The sequence below is a fragment of the Prionailurus bengalensis genome, chromosome B2 (genome assembly GCF_016509475.1).
Source record: "Prionailurus bengalensis isolate Pbe53 chromosome B2, Fcat_Pben_1.1_paternal_pri, whole genome shotgun sequence".
Classification (NCBI taxonomy): Eukaryota; Metazoa; Chordata; class Mammalia; order Carnivora; family Felidae; genus Prionailurus; species Prionailurus bengalensis.
Genome location: NC_057349.1, coordinates 66,015,347 through 66,034,560, shown reverse-complemented (window position 1 = coordinate 66,034,560; position 19,214 = coordinate 66,015,347).

Here is a 19,214-nt window from a genome sequence, read left to right as displayed (position 1 = left end):
TAAGGTCCATGGGAGGGGTGTCTGGGTGGCTCAGGCAGTTGAGCGTCAGACTCTTGATTTTGCTTAGGTCATGATCACAGGGTCATGGGATAGAGGACTGCATTGAAGAGCCTATTTGAGATTCTCCAAAAAAAAAAAAAAGTTTTTTTTAAAATAAAGTCCATGGGATATACAGTGATGTCCCATTTTTTTATTTCCAATACTAGTAACTTGTGTCTTCTCTTTTTTCCTTTGTTGGCCTGGCTAGAAGTTTATGATTTTATTGCTCTTTTCAAAGAACCAGCTTTTGTTTTTATCCATTTTCTCTGTTGATTTCCTGTTTTCAATTTCATTGATATCTGCTCTAATTTTTATTATTTCTTTTCTTCTGCTTACTTGTATTTAATTTGCTCTTCCTTTTTATTTCCTAAGATGGAAACTTAGATGATTGATTTTAGATTTCTAAGTTTATTCATTTCGAGAGAAAGATCACAAGCATGTGAGTGAAACAGCAGGAGCGGGGGAGGGGCAGAAAGAGAAGGAGAGACAGAATCCCAAGCAGAGAATCCATAGTGTCAGCGAGGAACTTGAGGCAGGGCTCCATCTCATGAACAATGAGATCATGACCTGAGCCGAAATCAAGAGTCGAAATCATGTGTCCAAACTTAAGCAACTGAGCCACCCAGTAGCCCCTAGATTTTTCTTCTTTTCTTATATGCATTCAAGTCTATAAATTTCCCTCTAAACACTCTGGGTCTGTGGCTTGTCTTCTCATTCTCTAAACAGTGTCTTTGACAGAGCAGAAGTTTTAAATTTTAAGTATTGTTCTATTTTCTTTGTTGGCTTTTTTTATTTCTATTTTTTTTAAAAGTAATCTTTATGTGTACAGTGGGCCTTGAACTTACAACCCCCAAATCAAGAGTTGCATGCTCCATGGACTGAGCCAGCCAGGCACTCCCAGTATTGTTCTACTTTCTGAAGGGCTTCCTTCACTTTATCCTGCCACATAAAGGTGAATTCTACCAAATATAAGTAAGAAATTATACCAATTCTCTGCAATCTCTTCCAGAAGGTAGAAGCAGAGGAAATACTTCCTAACTCATTGTATGAGGTCAAAATTACCCTGACACCAGTAGTGAACCCTAAAGTAAACTATGGATTTTTGAGTGATACTGACTTGCCTATGTGGGATCATCAGAGCAAGGAATGTACCAGTATGGTGACAGATGTTGACGGTGAGGAAGGCTGTGTGATGGGGGTTGGAGGGCAGGAGGTGGGAGGAGTATATAGGAAATCTGTGGACTTACAGCTCAACTTTGCTATGAACCTAAAACTGCTTTATGAAAATAAAGTCTATTTTTGAAAAGAGGAATTTTGTGTCAAGCTTTTCATTTTGATTTTGTTTTTAATTGGATCAGCTAATTTTTGCCCCTTGGCCAGTTGACTAGCAAATAACATCCTAATATTCTATTTTCTTACTTGGTGAGAGGTGCTAAATAAAGACATATCTAAAATGGTAATTACAGGCCCTTTTATGTATTTTAAATTATTCATAAAATAGAGCAAAATGCATCCCCTGTCGTTCAAGATCTAGGACATTAAGCCTTTAGTGATTTAAAAAAAAAAAAAAAAAAAAAAGGTGAAATATTTTACTCTAGATCCCAACTAGAATTTAGAATATTCACTAAGCAACTAGAAAATTGTGACCGTGGGGCTTTCAGGTCCGGTTTACCCTCTACTTCTCCCCACCGCCCCAGACACGAATAAAGATAAAAACGCGGAATTTCAGCGCGATTTTTACCCGAGGGCCCCTCGAGCCTGCGCTTTCTTTTTGCAGACAGAAAGGCTTCCACTCGCTCACACCTTTACCTTCGGGAGGGGTCTGACCGCAAGCTCTGGAGACAGGGGCTGAATCAGCCCCACTCCGCAGCTCTAGCTCCCCTCCACCCACTTAACCTCGTAAGGCGCACCAGGGCCTTTCTCAGCGGGCAGCGGTTGCCGAAGATTCCCGAAGCTCCCGGGTCGGAAGCGGAGAAGGCGCTCGATGGCCCACCCTCTCCTAGGCGCCGCTTCCCCCGCACTGCGAGTCTCTAGAGGGCCCCCCCCCCCCCCAGGTCCTAGCCCGACCCCAGTTTCCCCTTGAGTTTGCACAAGGGCGGGGTCACGGTGCTGCGCTCCCGCACTGGCTGTGGGGATGGGATTAGGGGTCCCTGTATCCTCGGAGGAAAATATCATGGTCTCAACACCATCCCACAAGGGGGCAGCAAACACCTCCCTTGGCTCTGGAAGCAGCTAGATGAGCAATTTCAACTTGAAATTTAGGCACAAACCAGGGTGTGAATTCAGTAGGAACCCTAATTTGGGGAAATAGGCCCTATAGAGTTTAACTTGCCACCTGAATCAGGGAGGGTGACATTATGTAGGACACCTACAATCAGCCAGGCTTGTCTTCTCATTTAATTCTTGGAAAACTCCTGTGAGGGGGGTCGTGGGTGTCCCCATTTCACAGATGAAGACACTGAGGTCAGGGAGCCACTGTGCTTGGGAACCCGAGTGGATGTGATGCCAAAGCCAAGCAATTTCTGTTCCACCAGTTTGCCTCTCAAGGACCCTTGGGCATACTTCTAGGAGGAAGGGGATTTCAGCTTTGAACTGTAATCCCTACCAAGAAAAAACTGTTTCCCTGCCAATGAGTATAGTTAACGTGAGCTGCAAGATGATTATAGAATTAATATGTCTTCACATGATTTTGAAAAATGAAAACATAACCTAGAGATAAATTTATTCCTCCCATTTTTTTTTTCCAGGCAAAATTCTGGGATCCTTATTGTTGTGTAGTCTTTTACCCTATTTTATAAAAAAGGCATTTCCCCCATGTTGTTAAACATTTTTTCTTTATTATTTACAGTATGTTCTTCTCTATAATTTGTCTTTTCATTTCACACTGGGAGGGCAAGGTATAGGGGATAAGTTTTAATTCTAATTTGGCAAAAAAACTATCATTGTTCTTTTATGGTGACAGCATTTGGAGCCATGATCTAGTTCTCTTTACCCTCAAATTACATAAACATCAATCTATATATTCTAATAGCACTGCCTTTTAAAAGATGCAAAATTTGGGGGGTACCTTGGTGGCTCGGCTCAGTCGGTTAGGCGTTGGACTTCAGCTCAGGTCATGATCTCATAGTTCATGAGTTCAAGCACCACATCAGGCTCTGCAGTGACAGTGCAGAGCCTGCTTAGGACTCTCTCTAGGCCTCTCTCTCTGTCCCTCCCCTACTCACACTTTCTCTCTGTCTCAAAATAAATAAACTTTAAAAAAATGCAAAATTTTTATTCTGTTTCTGGAAATTTTTTTTATGTGTATGTCAGACAGCCATCCAAATTTATTTCCAAAATACCCAGTGCCCCATCATTGTTTTGAAATAATTTTATTATATACCATACTATTTTGTATATATGTATATGTTTGTTTTGTGTGCTTGTTTCTGGACTTCCTCTTCTGTTCCACAAAGACAAGGAGACTGACATGACCTCAAATTTTCAAAGGATCACTCTGGCTGCTATAAGGAGAATAGACGTTAAAAGGGAAATATTTTGATCTCATGGAAAAGTTGTAACTTAAGCCGTTGTAAGGCCATGGGGAAGCTATTACAGAGGCAAGGGATAATGATGGCTTGGACTGAACTAGTTTCTTAGGAGTGAAGGCCATGAGAAGATATATATAAACATATTTGAGATATATTTTGAAGGTAGAGCTGACAGAATTTGTTTAGAGGTATAAAATGTGACACAAAGAGAGGAAATCAACCAGGTGAATAGTGGTGGCCTTTACTGAAAAGGAGAGTAGTAGGGAAGGGCAGATGTGGGGAGTAGGTTTAAATGAGATACCTATTATAGTGCAGGTGTCAGGTAGGGAGTCGAATATATCAAATAAACATTTTTCTTCTGATTCTTTGTAGTTTGATACAAAGTTGCAAAAGAAAAATGCAATCTCTAAAGAGAAGAAAGTTGTCATCCTTGTACTAGTGATTCTACAGCTGAGATTCTTTTTTAATGGAAATATTTGTAACATGAAACAACTTTCATGTATGCAGATACTAACAGCTGATATTTTTTGTTTCCTACTTGCTTGGCACAATTAAGGGCTTTACATGCATTAACTCATTTAAGCATCACAGTTCTAGGATCAAGGTACTATTATTATCATCCCCGTTGTACAGATGGAAAACGAAGGACTAGGAGGTTAGCCACCTTGCCCAACGTCACACACAACCAGTTAGTGGTGGTGGAGGGAGTGCAGAAAGAGGGAAAAAGAGGGGGTGAAGCAGGATCTAGAATTCAGAGCAATTAGTCATCGTTGACGGCAGAATGTCGACAGTCTAAACGTGCCAGTACATCGTGATGTATAATGTTAATTGTATTTATCGAAGTAGGAAAATACGAGGAGCCAGAAATTGTCCTGAGCTTCTTGCATGCATTCAATTAATTTAATCTCCTGAACAATACAACAAGCACTACTATTTTCATTGTTCACATTTTACAGATGAGGAAATCGAGGAACAAAGAAGTTTGATAAACTGCCCAGAGTCACAAATCCAGAAAGGTAGCAAAGCTGGAGCTGAAATCCATAGCTCTCTATTCCTTTCATAAACATTTTGTGCCAGGCGCAGTACGACCTGCTAAGAATAGCTAGAGAAAGGAAGACCTGCTCCCGGTTCTCAATGAATTCCAACCTATCTGAGCAAGCACACGCAGATTGGACCTTTCTTTCAACCACTTTACCTTCGAAGGTCCAAAAATGAGACTGTGAGCCCTGACTTTGTCACGTTACTGGACATTGAAGGTGCCGTGTTCATGTGGCGCCTGCGGACTGAGGGGAAACCAGGAGTTCGAAAGCCGCCCCCAGCTTTCCAGTGCGCCGTATCCCGCAGCTCCGGTAGGTCCCCGCAGCCAGCTTCGGGGTTCCCGCGGCCGCCGCTTGGTTGGGGGCGCGGAGCTGCTTTCGGGGAAGCCTTAGGGCACACAGTGACCCGAGGCAGCGGCGCGCCTTCAGCAAATCCGGACCACCTGCGCACGCCGGTTTCTCGCCTGCAGCAACGGGCTGCGGGACTGGGAGGCTCCGGAGTACACCCTAGCCTACGGCGCCAAAACGCGCCTGCCGCGCCGTGGGCTTCCCGGTTTCCCGCGGGCCGTGGTTTACAGCTTCCACCAGGAGCTGACGGTGGCCTCGCTCAGGAGGAGAGGGAGGATTTATCTGTAAGGCCCAAGACGCATCGATCTGCGAATTTTCCAGATTTCAAGAAGAGCACCTGCAACCCTAGAGGTGTTTGACCTACCTGTAGTGCGCGCGTCAAAGATTTTTGGTGAGTGCTCGAATTGGGCTGCCCACCATGAGGCCTGTTTAGGCGCGCTCCTTCTCCGGCCACCCCTGGTACAATCGCTCGGCCACCTCGGGCCTATCCTCTCCGGTACCACCTCCTCGCCGCGCGCACAACCCAAGAACCAAATTACACACTTCTAGCAATGGACCAAGCTCCTGCTGTAAGTGCAAATTTTGGACCCCAGGGCGGCCAGGATCTCCATTTTCCCACTGTCCTAGAAGGAAAAGGTTTAGTCCATTATCCTCTGCGGAAGAAGGCAGCTCCTAGTCCATGAGTCACGTGAGGCTAGGAAGGACCACTGCGAGCCCTGGGGTGGCTGGGCGAGACTGAGAACTAAGGGCAGGGTTGGGATGAACCCAGGGACTGTCCTGAGTGGGGAGCGCTGTTCGCCTTTCTGCAAGGCCTCGCGAGCTTTCTGGAGCCCGCGTCCCGCCCACTCTGTTTGGGGAAACCGCAGTCTTCCGGGGTCCCTGAAGATTTAGCCGGGTGATGGAAGGGAAAGAATCGGCATGTCCCCTCTGCATGCCCTCTACCCGCCTAACCTCAAAGGGTACCCACCACATGCTCAATTTAGTCCCAAGGAAAAAAAGCGGGGGCAGGCTTCCTCTGGTTTCACTTAACGATGGATGAGGGATTTTCAACAAGCAGGTATTACGGGTGGCCCTGTGAACTACTGAAAGTCTCGTAGGTTTTTCCTTTCGGAGACAAGAGAAGGAGAAGCTAATGGAAGCCATGATGATCGCCTATATTAGCTGTTGGTGAGAAAACTGGGATGCAGGGCCTTTCCTTATGCTCACCTCAACACAAAGAGAGTGGGTGGGCTGTGTGGGTGCACAGTGTGGGTATCAAGAGGCCCATCCATTTGGAGTTCTGTCACAGAATGTTCCTGTCCTGCTTTTGGGGGGCGGGGGGAGGGGAGGAAAAATTATTTGCGCTTTACTTTTCTGAGTTCTTGGCTGAAACCCCTGTAACAAAAGACATATTAACAAGAGAAAGATACAGGAAAAAATAAGCAACACCTCCTAACCCCTTAGGATTTAGGCTTAAATACCATTTTAATAGGAAAAGAGGAGGAATGTAAATCTCTTAGGGGAGAGGAAGTCATTTTTAGAAAGATAAATGGGCCCTTCCAAGAATAGGTGTGAGGTCTGAGGATTTGTGACAGTTTGCCTGGGTGTCATCCATTTTTATCAATCTTAACCTCGTTTATGAGACTCTGGCCAGGAGGTGTTTATGCCAGTTGAGTTCCTTTTGGAGTATGTCTTTGGGCAGAAAAAGGGAGTTCAGAGAAAGCCTGTCCTTGCATTTGCTGTTTTTCAACCACCTACAGCCCCAAACAGTGTATCAAAGCAGCTTATTGGGGGTGGCATATCCTGAACTTCTACAGTCATTTTGGGGTGTCATTCTGTTACCTTTCATTTGCTATTAATAGAAACTTGTTTTAAAGATCACAAGTGGTTCTGTTAAAGAAATAAAATTCCAGTTCTTTAATACTGAGTGAGATGATGACTCTTGTTTTGCCAACATACTTAGCACAATTTTGGACTGCAGTTTAGTATGGTGTACAGTGTAGTAATTTTAGAAATCACTGCAATATAATTTTAGAACATTTCCATCACCCCTCAAAAAACTTTGTGCATCTGCAATCACTCCAGCCTCTAGCCACAGGCACTCTTTCTGTCTCTATAAAGGTTTACATAAACAGAATCCTAATAATATTTATCTTTTAGTGTCTGACTTCTTTCAATTATTATGATGTTTTCAGGGTTCATCCTGCTATGCTATGACAAGCATCGGTATTTCTTTTCTTTCATTTATTTTTCTTTTAATTATTTTTAAAATTTACATCAAAGTTAGTTAGCATATAGTGCAATAATGATTTCAGGAGTAGAATCCAGTGATTCATTCCCTACGTATAACACCCAGTGCTCATCCCAACAAGTGTCTTTCTTAATGCCCCTTGCCCATTTAGCCCATCCCCTCACACACAACCCCTCCTTTTATTTATTTTAAGTTTATTTTGAGAGGGGGAGGGACAGAGAGAGGGGAGAACAGAGGCTCTGAAGTGGGCTCTGTGCTGACAGCAGACATCCCAATTCAGGGCCTGAACTCACTGAAATCAAGACCTGAGCCAAAGTCAGACGCTTAATCCACCGAGCCACCCAGGTCCCCCAAGTATTTCCTTCCTTTTAGTTTCAACTAGTGTTCCATAAGATGGATATAGTACAAATTTTTTTTTTTTAACGTTTATTTATTTTTGAGACAGAGACAGAGCATGAACGGGGGAGGGTTAGAGAGAGAGGGAGACACAGAAACTGAAACAGGCTCCAGGCTCTCAACGGTCAGCACAGAGCCCGACGCGGGGCTTGACCTCACGGACTGTGAGATCATGACCTGAGCCGAAGTCGGACGCTTAACCGACTGAGCCACCCAGGTGCCCCACAAATTTTTTTATACATTAACCAATTAATGGATGTTTGGGTTGTTGTCATTTGGATGTCATGAAAAAAAAAATGCTATGAACATTTGCTTAGAAGACTTTGTTTTCTCTTGGGCAGATATCCAGGAATGCTCATGTAGAGACAGACAAATTTTCCCAAGGTGGCTTTTGACATTTCCACCAGAAGTGTATGTGGGCTCTAGTTTCTCCACATCCTCAATACTTGTTACTGTCTTTTTGATTTTAAACATTTTGGGTGCTCTAGTGCTATTTTGTGCTTTTAATTTTCTTTTCCCTAATAACGTATGATATAGAAGATCCTTTTATGTGCTATTGGCCTTTTGTATGGTGAAAGATACATTAATATCTTCTATCCATTTTTTTCTTTAGACCATTTCTAATTGGTTGTCTTAATAAGTTGTAAGATCTGTATTTATCCTTTATAAAATATAAAACTCTCAAGTAATTTCTCCCAGTGTGTGGTCAGTCTCTTCACTTTGTTGATGGTGTTTTTTTAAAGCACAAAGTTTAATTTTGATGAACTCTAACTTACCAACATTTTTATCCCTTTTGCTTTTGGTATTTTATATATATATATTATATATATAATATATATATATATTATATATATATTTTAAGCACGTGCGCACAAGAGAGAGAGGGAGAACATGAGGTTGAGCGTGAGCAGGGGAGGGGCAGAGAGAGAGGGAGACACAGAATCTGAGGCAGGCTCTAGGCACTAAGTTGTCAGCACAGAGCCTGATGTGGGGCTCAAACTTGTGAACGGCAAGAGCATGACCTGGGCCAAAGTTGGACGCCTAACCGACTGAGCCACCCTGGTTCCCCTCTTTTGGTATTATATCTAAAAACTCTTTGCCTAGGGTTACCTGGCTGGCTCAAGTCAGGAGAGCATGGGACTCTTGATCTCTCAGTGTCCTGAGTTCAAGCCCCACAATTGGGTACAAAGCTAACTCTAAAAAAAAAAAAACAAAAAAAAAACAAAAAAAAACTTTGCCTAAACCAAGGTCATTAAAATTTCCTTTTTTTGTTTTCCGGGCACCAGTGGGGTGTAGAGCTTATTTAAAATCTTTGCCTCAGGGCATGTGGGTGGCTCAGTGGGTTAGCTGTCTGTTTCTGTTGGCTCAGCACCCCCCCCTCCCCCAGGCTCTGTGCTGATTGCATGCAGTCAGCTTGGGATTCTCTCCCTCTCTCTCTGCCCCTTCCTCATGTGCACTTTCTTTTTTTTTATTTAAAAAAAAATTTTTTTTTCAACGTTTATTTATTTTTGGGACAGAGAGAGACAGAGCATGAATGGGGGAGGGTCAGAGAGAGGGAGACACAGAATCGGAAACAGGCTCCAGGCTCTGAGCCATCAGCCCAGAGCCTGACGCGGGGCTTGAACTCATGGACCGCGAGATCATGACCTGGCTGAAGTCGGACGCTTAACCGACTGCGCCACCCAGGCGCCCCAGCACTTTCTTTTTAAAAAATTTTAAAAACCCTTGCCTCATGGCGCCTGGATTTGCGTCCTACTTCAGCGCAAGTCTGTTCGTATGTTTGAGCCCTGCATCAGGCTCTGTGCTGACAGCTCAGATTTTGTGTCTCCCTGTGTAAGAGTTTCATAGTTTTAGCTTTTGCATTGTCTTTTTTTTTCTAAACAATTTTTTATTAAATATAATTTATTGTCAAATTCGTTTCCATACAACACCTAGTGCTCATCCCAGCAGGTGCCCTCCTCAATGCCCATCACCCACTTTTCTAAAATTTTTTTAAAGTTTATTTATTTCTAAGGGACAGAGAGAGACAGAGTGCCAGCTGGGGAGGGGCACAGGGAGGGAGACACAGAATCCCAAGCAGGCTCCAGGCTCCGAGCTGTCAGCACAGAGCCAGATGCGGGGCTTAAACTCAGGAACAGTGAGATCATGACCTGAGCTGATGTCAGATGCTTAAGCTACCTGAGCTGAGGTCAGATGCTTAACCAACTGAGCCACCCCGGCACCCCTGCATTAAGTGTCTTAATGCTCTTATGACTGGAATTTTCTTAATTTCATTTTTAGATTGTCCCTTGCTAGTATATAGAAATATAACTGATTTTAGTGTATATTGATCTTGCCCCCTGTAACCTTTCTGAACTCATTTTTATAGTAATGTGTGTGTGTGTTCCTTAGGATTTCTTACATACAAAATCTTTTTGTTGGTGGGTAAAGACAGTCTTACTTCTTTTCCAGTATGCATACCTTTTATTTCTTTTTGTTGCGTGATTGCACTGGCTAGAAACCTCCAATACAATGTTAAATAAAAGTCAGAGCAGGCATCATTACCTTGTTCTTGATTTTCGGGGAAAGAATTCGGTCTTTCACTATTAAGTATGATGTATGATGGTAGCTGTGTGTTTTTTGATAACGACCTTTATTAAGTTGAGGAAGTTGCCTTCTATTCCTAGTAGTGTTATCATTAATAGATGTTGGATTTTTGTCAAATACATTTGATGAGGGACCATAAGGCAAGCTGAGGGCCAAGCACAAGCTAGCACAACCTCTCTCCCCACCCCAGGGTGGGATATGTGTGATATTCCTCAGGCATTCCAGGCTGCCCAAGAATAAAGGAAAGGACAGAAAACAAATGGTTAAACTGATGGAGTCTCCATCAGTTTACAATTATCTCATCAATAACCTAATCTCCAGGAACTCCCTACCATCTTAATGCTTTGCTAGAGGGAAAACACCCTTAGCCTGATAATACCTAGGGCTCCAGTAATCCGTAAATCCTCTTTAGCATAAGAATATCCCTTTAAAAAACTTTCTCTTGACTTTACGCCCCCAACTCCAACAGTATATAAGCAGTCACTCAGCATAATCCCAGGGCACCTCTTCCTGCCACAGATCCTGTCCCCATGATTTAAAAAAAAAAAAAAAATCACCTTTTTGCACCAAAGACGTTTTTAAGAATTCTTTCTTGGCTGTTGGCTCTGAATCGCACCATCACCCCAAAACACTATTCACATTGTCTGCATTTGTTAAGATGATCATATGTTCTTTATTAACGTTGTATATTACATTAATTGACTCTTTAAAGTTTGAATTATTTAAGTAATATCTACACTCAACGTGGGGCTCACATGCTTTAACGACTGAGCCAGCCAGGCACCCCAGCAGCTTGTATTTTTCTAGGAAGTTTTCCATTTCATCCAGGTAACTTAATTTGTTGGCATATGCTTGTCCATAGTATTCCCTTGTAATTCTTTTTATTTCTGTAAGGTCAGTGATTATATCCCTTCTTTCATTTCTGATTTCAGTAATTTAAATCTTTTTGTCAGTCAAGCTAAAGATTTGTCGAGTTTGTCTTTTCAAAAGACCCACTTTTTACTTTGACTTGTTTTGTTTTCTACTGAGTAGATTTTTTCACTTTATTACTTCCTTCCTTCAGGTTGTGTTGCATTTACTCTTCACATCCTTGTCATTTTCCTTGTTGGACCCTTTCACTGCCCACTAATAGGATCATGTCCTCCTGGCTCATAGGCAATTTTGCAAACTACTTGATCAAGAAAATAGAGGCAGCTGGGTGCCTGGCTGTCTCAGTTGGAGGAGCATGTGACTCTTAATGTTTGTTTGTTTGTTTGTTTGTTTGTTTGTTTGTTTAAAGATGGAGAGACCAAGTGCAAGCAAGGGAGGAGCAGAGAGAGGAAGACAGAATCTGAAGCAGGCTCCAGGCTCCGAGCTGTCAGCACAGGGCACCATGCAGGACTCAAACTCACTAGCCATGAGATCCTGACCTGGGCCAAAGTTGGACCCTTAACCGACTAAGCCACCCAGGTACCCCAATTGGACCACTGCAGCCTTTGACAAAGTAAAAGTTCACTTTCTCAACCTTTCCTCCCTCTGCTATGATACATTTTCTTCAATGATTTTCAATGTTGGGATTTGCCAACAAGTAGCTTTGGGCTTCAGCTCTTTCCACTGGCTGTTTTACTCTACATATCTAAAGTGAAGCTCTCCAGTGCCTGAAGGCAGAACTCTGACTCAGAGCCTGAAATCCAAAGGGATGTCCAAATCCTGTCTGTAAACCTGGGTCTACTTTTCTCTTTTTTGATCACTATCTCTTGTGTTCTGGGCACTTACTCTGTTCTGTGACCTCTGTGAAATAATTTCAAATTTATAGATAAATCAGAATTTATTAAGACTACATGCTAATTGTACTTGATCAGTAGATGTCTAAACTCTTTTTTTAAAATAATTTTAATTTATCTACTTACGTGTACAAATCATAATGCTGAAGCTCAATGCGTCTTCAAGGAAGCTGTAAACACCCTCCAGATCAAATGAAAGAATATTACCAGGGTCCTTGGACCTTCCCTTCTCTTGGCATGTTTTTGAACTTGATATAAATGGAATCATACATTTGATGATTCTTTAGCTTACTCATGTAGTAGATTTAGGAGTAAAGTTATTGAATCATAGGATGCAAGTATGTTCATAAAACAAGCAGGCATGTGGGTACTGTGAAGAAACAATATGTCAAAGAACTGGTATCAGTGTCACCACATCTAGCCTTTTTAGATGAAAGGGTCACCTACATGCCATCATCTGCTCCTGCAGGATTATTGCTTTTTAAGTTACTTTTTAAATGTTTATTTATTTATTTTGAGTGAGAGAGAGTACACAAGCCCAAGTGGGGAAGGGGCAGAGAGAGAGGGGGAAAAAATATCCCAAGCAGGCTCCACGCTCTCAACACAAAGCCGGATCAGCACAAAGCAGGCTCCATCCCAGGAATCATGAGGTCATGACCTGAGCCAAAATCAAGTGTCAGATGCTTAACCATCTGAGCCACCCAGGTGGCCAAAGATGATTTAAATTGTGAAGAGGATGTTGTAGAAATGCTTCTGGTACCAACTGAGTGTGACAGTATGTACTTGTAATATTTAGCTATGTTAGCGTAAATATGTAATATTTAGCTAATGTTAGCCTAAATATGAGACATTGAGATAAGTGGCAGTATGTCCAGACATATGGGAAAGCCTGGTTATCAGTTCATAGGGAGAAAATAATGCACTCCTGAGGGAGTTGTCATTATCAGTAATGATTTATATCGAAGAAATTTAGAATTCTCTGAAAGTTTGGCTAACATAGGTGTTTGAATGTTCTGTTTATCCTTTCTATCATACCTGAAGAATGAAGGTGGGATGGACAGGGAGATCATGAGCAAGATGTAATATCTTACAAAGCTCCTTCATAATGGTTCTGGTGTCTCTATCACTGGAGGTAGAACTCAGAATTTCCTAGGCAGGAAACACAAAATCAAGCATCTCCACATGCCACCACCCCAACACTTTTTTGGGAAAAGCTTTGGTCTATCCTGAAAATAGACATGTAATGACTAAACATTAAATCCTGCTGCTGGGGGAAACACAATAAAAACTATTTGGAGGTGCTTAAAGGGGTCTTGAGGGTTTGGTTCCAGGTCCTGTTTCATCTTTACAGTTTTTAACGGATTATATTATCAGCAAAGAGGACTTCACTAGAAACTTTTTTGGATATGCCTTTAAATTTTTTCATCAGGGCTAGTTTAAGACTAATCAATTTATCTCTGCCAGGAGAATAAGGCTAAATATATCTGGAAAATGCGTTATGTTAATCAGCAATAGCAGAATGGAAGAAAATGGAATTCTAATGGTAAAACATAATCATAAGATTGTAGTCAAAGAACATATTATGAACAAAAAGGATATTGACAGACCTCCAGGACCTTTTGATTTATATCATAAAATATACTATGATTGTTGCCGATGAACAAAGTACAACACAAAATTGGGCTTTTTCAATGATAACTTCATATGTATCTGAAGTTACTCACACTCTTCCTTTCTTTCCCTCTCTCTTGGGAAAATTTTAATTTGATCAGTTAGGAAGAAACTACATTGTCACTGCACTTACATGCCCCTGAGATGACTACCTCCTTAAATTCTGCATCCTAAGCATCTCACTTACCTCACTTGAGTCCTGGAATGGCCACCCCAACTGCTGGCTGAAGAAATGAGCATGCTTCTAGGAGGCAGAACACACACAGAGGCTCTTTCCCAAATGAATTTCTCATGCACAGACAAGACTGAAGAAATACAGACAACATACAAGATGGTAGCAAAGCACATTGAGGGGAGATAAAGTTGAAAACCATATTTCACCAGAGCATGCCCCAAATCTCACTAGATAAATAAAAAATTTGATATCAAAGTGCCAAATAGGGGCACCTGGGTGGCTCAGTCGGTTGAGCATCTGACTTCAGCTCAGGTCATGATCTCGCAGTTTGTGAGTTCGAGCCCCGTGTTGGCCTCTGTGCTGAAAACTCAGAGCCTGGAGCTGCTTCAGATTCTGTTTCCCTCTCTCTCTGCCCCTCCCCTGCTCTCTCTCTCTCTCTCTCTCTCTCTCAAAAATATATAAACGTTAAAAAAAAAAGTGCCAAATAGATAGATGATCAAGTCCAGAATCAGGAAGAAATGAAACAAACATACAGTTGGAGACAGAGTCCTCAGCGAGTAAAACACAGGGGCCTTGGTCTTGGAGGTATACATTATCACTGAGTGGAGCGGAGAGTTTGGTCTGTGGCAGTGAGGTTCACAAGCAAACCTCAGCAGACCCTCCTCCAAATTGTCCTAGCCCAAATACTAGTCAGTATAAGACTACTGGGGACAAGCCTGTAGTTTGACAAAGCCAGTTTTATGGATTCATTCTTTAAAAAAAAAAAATTTTTTTTTAACGTTTATTTATTTTTGAGACAGAGCATGAATAGGGGAGGGTCAGAGAGGGGGAGACACAGAATCTGAAACAGGCTCCAGGCTCTGAGCTGTCAGCACAGAGCCCGATGAGGGGCTCCAACTCACAGACTGCGAGATCATGACCTGAGCCGAAGTCAGCCGCTTAACCGACTGAGCCACCCAGGCGCCCCGATTTATGGACTCATTCTAATGAAGGACAATGCATAACAGAAAACCATGGAGCATCTCACCAACAAAAAACTTTTTTCTTTTTACAGGATTTGGGGAAGAATGAGGTGTAGGTAAACTTTACATAAATAAAAATGTTGCTTTGGATTGTGGGTGTAAGATGAACATCAGATCTTAACTGTGAAGTGGGGTCCTATTTCCTTGCAAACTGCAAAACTGAGATACATTTAGAATGCTGTATCCAGTAGCTGTTTCCATTTATTTTATTTATTTTTTGATAGGCAGAGAGAGACAGAGCACAAGTGGGGGAGGGGCAGAGAGAGAAGGAGACACAGAATCCAAAGCAGGCTCCAGGCTCCGAGCCTAGACAGCACAAAGCTCAACTCCGGGCTTGAACTCACAAGCCGCGAGATCATGACCTAAGCCGAAGTCAGACGCCTGACTGGGCCACCCAGGTGCCTCTCCAGTAGCCCTTTAACTGAAACTCTGCAACTGACTTGTAAATCAAGACTCCTTCTCTGTCAAAGTGACTAGGTCCTCCAGGCAAAAGTGGAATGTTTCCTTGTTACTGATAGAATTTCAAACAGCAGTTTCTGATAGTCTATAATCTTGGAAAGCAAAGTTTCTCATTTAGTAAGAACACAGTAGTCATTCAAAGAAGGGAGGGGAGGGGCACCTGAATGGTTCAGTGGGTTAAGTGTCTGACTTGGGCTCAGGTCATGATCTCCCAGCTTGTGAGTTTGAGCCCCACATCGGGCTCTCTGTTGACAGCTCAGAGCCTGGAGTCTGGTTCGGATTCTGTGTCTCCCCCTCTCTCTGCTCCTGCCCAGCTCACTCTCTGTCTCCCTCTCAAAAGTAAATAAATATTTTTAAAAAATTCAAAGGACGAAGGGGAAATCATTATTACAATTTATGAATTTATGGGTGCAGTGTGTCTTTGGGAGAAACACTTTCTTGTTAACTTTGCAGCTGGCTTTATCAGTGCCTGTCCTCTTGGCCTTGTAATCAGCAGGGCAGACTTTTCTTCCTCACCCTGAGCTACTTTTTTCTTTTTTCCTTTCTCTCCTCTGTTACCTAAGAAAAGGTTAATTCTGTCAGCAAAGAGGTAGCTTGAAGGGGACTGTAGGAAGGGTCATAGAGCTTTACCTTGACTTGCCCCAAGCCATTTCAAGTCAGTATGCCAGCAAGGAAAGTCCAATTTTAAAAAGAGAATTAAGGGGCGCCTGGGTGGCGCAGTCGGTTAAGCGTCTGACTTCAGCCAGGTCACGATCTCGTGGTCCGGGAGTTCGAGCCCCGCGTCAGGCTCTGGGCTGATGACTCAGAGCCTGGAGCCTGTTTCCGATTCTGTGTCTCCCTCTCTCTCTGCCCCTCCCCCGTTCATGCTCTGTCTCTCTCTGTCCCAAAAATAAATAAACGTTGAAAAAAAAAATTAAAAAAAAAAAAAAAAAACTCCAGACTATAATAACATAGGCAAATACAGAGGGAAGGGAAGGTGGAAAATGAGAACATGTTGGTCTTCAAATTCAGGGCTGGGAGCAGGCCTCTAATCTGAGCCTTCCTTGACACCTCAGCAACCATTAACTTTTGTAGCTTGCGGGATTTGGGTTGGCTTTGGGTCTTGCTCCATGAAGTGCAGCATAAAATGGAGTTCTAGATGCACATCTGAGTTGGGCCCCCAAAAGAGCCTTGCCACTGTCCTTTGGCCTCTGGGATTCCACATCACTAGATAAAAGCATTATCACTTTCATGGGTCCTGAGCACTTATGCCTTCTTGGGCCCTAAAGGGCTCCATTAAAAAAGACTAAGTAGGGGCGCCTGGGTGGCGTAGTCGGTTAAGCGTCCGACTTCAGCCAGGTCACGATCTCGTGGTCCGTGAGTTCGAGCCCCGCGTCAGGCTCTGGGCTGATGGCTCAGAGCCTGGAGCCTGTTTCCGATTCTGTGTCTCCCTCTCTCTCTGCCCCTCCCCCGTTCATGCTCTGTCTCTCTCTGTCCCAAAAAAAAAATAAACGTTGAAAAAAAAAAAAATTTAAAAAAAAAAAAAAAGACTAAGTAAATAAATATTGTACTTTACCATGGCATTGACATAAAAACAAATATAATGAGACAGGGCTCATTATTATAATGTTCTTTTTTTCTGAATCAAATATTTTTTTAAGTTTATTTTATTTATTTTGAGAGAGGGAGAGAGAAAATCCTAAGCAGGCCCTGAGCTGTCAGGGTAGAGCCCTACTCGGGGCTCCATCTCAGGAACTGTGAGATTATGACCTGAGCTGAGATCAAGAGTATGATGCTTAACCCAGTGAGCCTCCCAGGCACCCCACTGATTAAAATATTTTGGGGGAGGTTTCTTCTTATTTTGAGTAGGCTCCACATCCAGTGTGGGGCTTGAACTTTCCACCCTGAGATCGAGACCTGAGCTGAGATCAAGAATCTGATGCTCAACCAACTGAGCCATCCAAGTGCCACTGATTAAAATATTTTTTAATTAAAACATTGTCATGGGTGGGGCACCCTAGGTGGCTCAGTTGGTTAAGCGGAGACTCTTGATTTCAGCTCAGGTCATGATCTCAGGGTTTGTGGAATCAGAGAGCCCCTCGTGGGGCTCTGTGCTCATAGCATGGAGCCTGCTTGGGATTCTCTCTCTCTCTCTCTCTCTCTCTCTCTCTCTCTCTCTCTCTCTGCCCTGCCCCCCTCAAAATAAATAGAGAAATAAAAAAATAATAAAATATTGTCATGGGTCTCATGCACTGTGTCTACTGAACCTGTTGGAGAAGTGGGCCCTGGCTTAATCATTCTCCCCTCCCCGTCAGTACACAATTCAGCTTGAGGTGGGAAGCAAACAACGCTCCACCCGAGCACCTCAGGAGCGCCATCCATCGGGGACTTGGTTCACCCACATGGCCCGGTCCCCAGCCCCCAGAGCAACAGCGATCCCTGGTCTGCAACCTCATCTGGGTCCAAGTGGGAATTTACAAGCCTCAGCCCAGTTGCAGTCACTTCTCTCGATTGCTCGGACTTGCTGGGACTTGCTCAAAGTTAAGGCCTGTGTGAGGGAAGGACATTGGGGGTTGGGGGTGGGTGGTGCGGCTCAGTCGCTTTGGCTCAGGTGATTTATCTCCGGGTTTGTGGTTTCCAGCCCTACATCGGGCTCTGTGCTGACAGCTTCGAGCCTGGAGCCTGCTTGGATTCTGTGTCTCCCTCTGTCTGCTCCTCCCTCGCTCACGCTCTGTCAAAAATAAAGAAACATTAACAATTTTTTGAAAAAAAAGAAAAAAAAAGAGAACATGGGTCCAAGGGTGGAAAGTTTCCGAAACTTGCTGGGCAGTTGGGGGAGCTTGGGGTGGAGGGGGCGGGGGGGAGGAGGAGCGGGACTCGGACAGGTGTCCCGGGTGCTGGCGGGCCTGGGGAGGAGGAGGGACAGGGCCTCACATGGGCATCACTTCTGTGCTCACTCACCAAAACACATTTTAGCCAGACTTGCTTCCAGGTGGAAAAGACCACCACCGAACTTCCTAAGGTTCCCAGGTCCACTTGCAGTCGTGAATTAAAGTCAGATATAATCAGGCCACAAAGAGAAACCAAAGCTCAACTCACCTAGGGAGTGCACAGCCAAGACCAGAAAAATAGCAGCCAAATTTCGGAGGTGTCGCTGAGCCCCGCCCCTGGTCGCTCATTGGCCCGCAGGGCATGTGGGGGCGGGGCCATCCAATCCTAGCAGCTAGGGACCTCGCGATCCGCTGCTCTTTACGCGCTTCCTTTGTAGTTAGAAGGTAAGGAAGAGTCGCATCCGCCGAGTGGGGAGGGACTTTCTCTGTCTCCTTTTTTTTTTTCTGGATATGTTCTTTACTTTCAGTCCTAAGTAGACCCGGGTGGGTCGGTCTCTGAAGGCACAGAAGTGGCCGCTGTGAGACTTGGTCCTGTGCGCAGGTTGCCACTGCCCGCGGGGCCCCTGTGGGTGGCGAGAGCTGGACGCGAGGCACCTAGTCTCCTGGACTTAGCACCTGCAACACCAATCCTGGGATCGACTCGTCTCTTCACTCGCACCCTAGGCTTTGGCCCCACTGTCGCATGGCTGTCTGTGTCTGCAGCCTCAGCAGCTTTCCCTGTCCGGTACCAGAAGCACCAGCCACGGCTATTGAGGGCTTGATACAAAATTGAGGTCATGCTGTTCGAAATCTATAACTTGGTCTTTTTAGTCAACAGTACATTAAAGATATTGTTCATTCTTTCTAGTATGTGCGTGTGTGTATTAATGCTTGCAATGCACTGTATTACGTTTGTGTGATTTAGATAATTGGTTCCCAAATTTTAATCTTTTTTTTTTTTTTTTTTTTTTTGTTCAAAACTCTGGCACTATAGCAAACAATGCTGAAATGAAAAAACTTTGTTCATGTTGCTTTATTTGTGAGTTATTGTAGGATGGAGTCCCAGACATTTAACTACTAAGTCATAGAGGCTGCAAACTACATTTTTG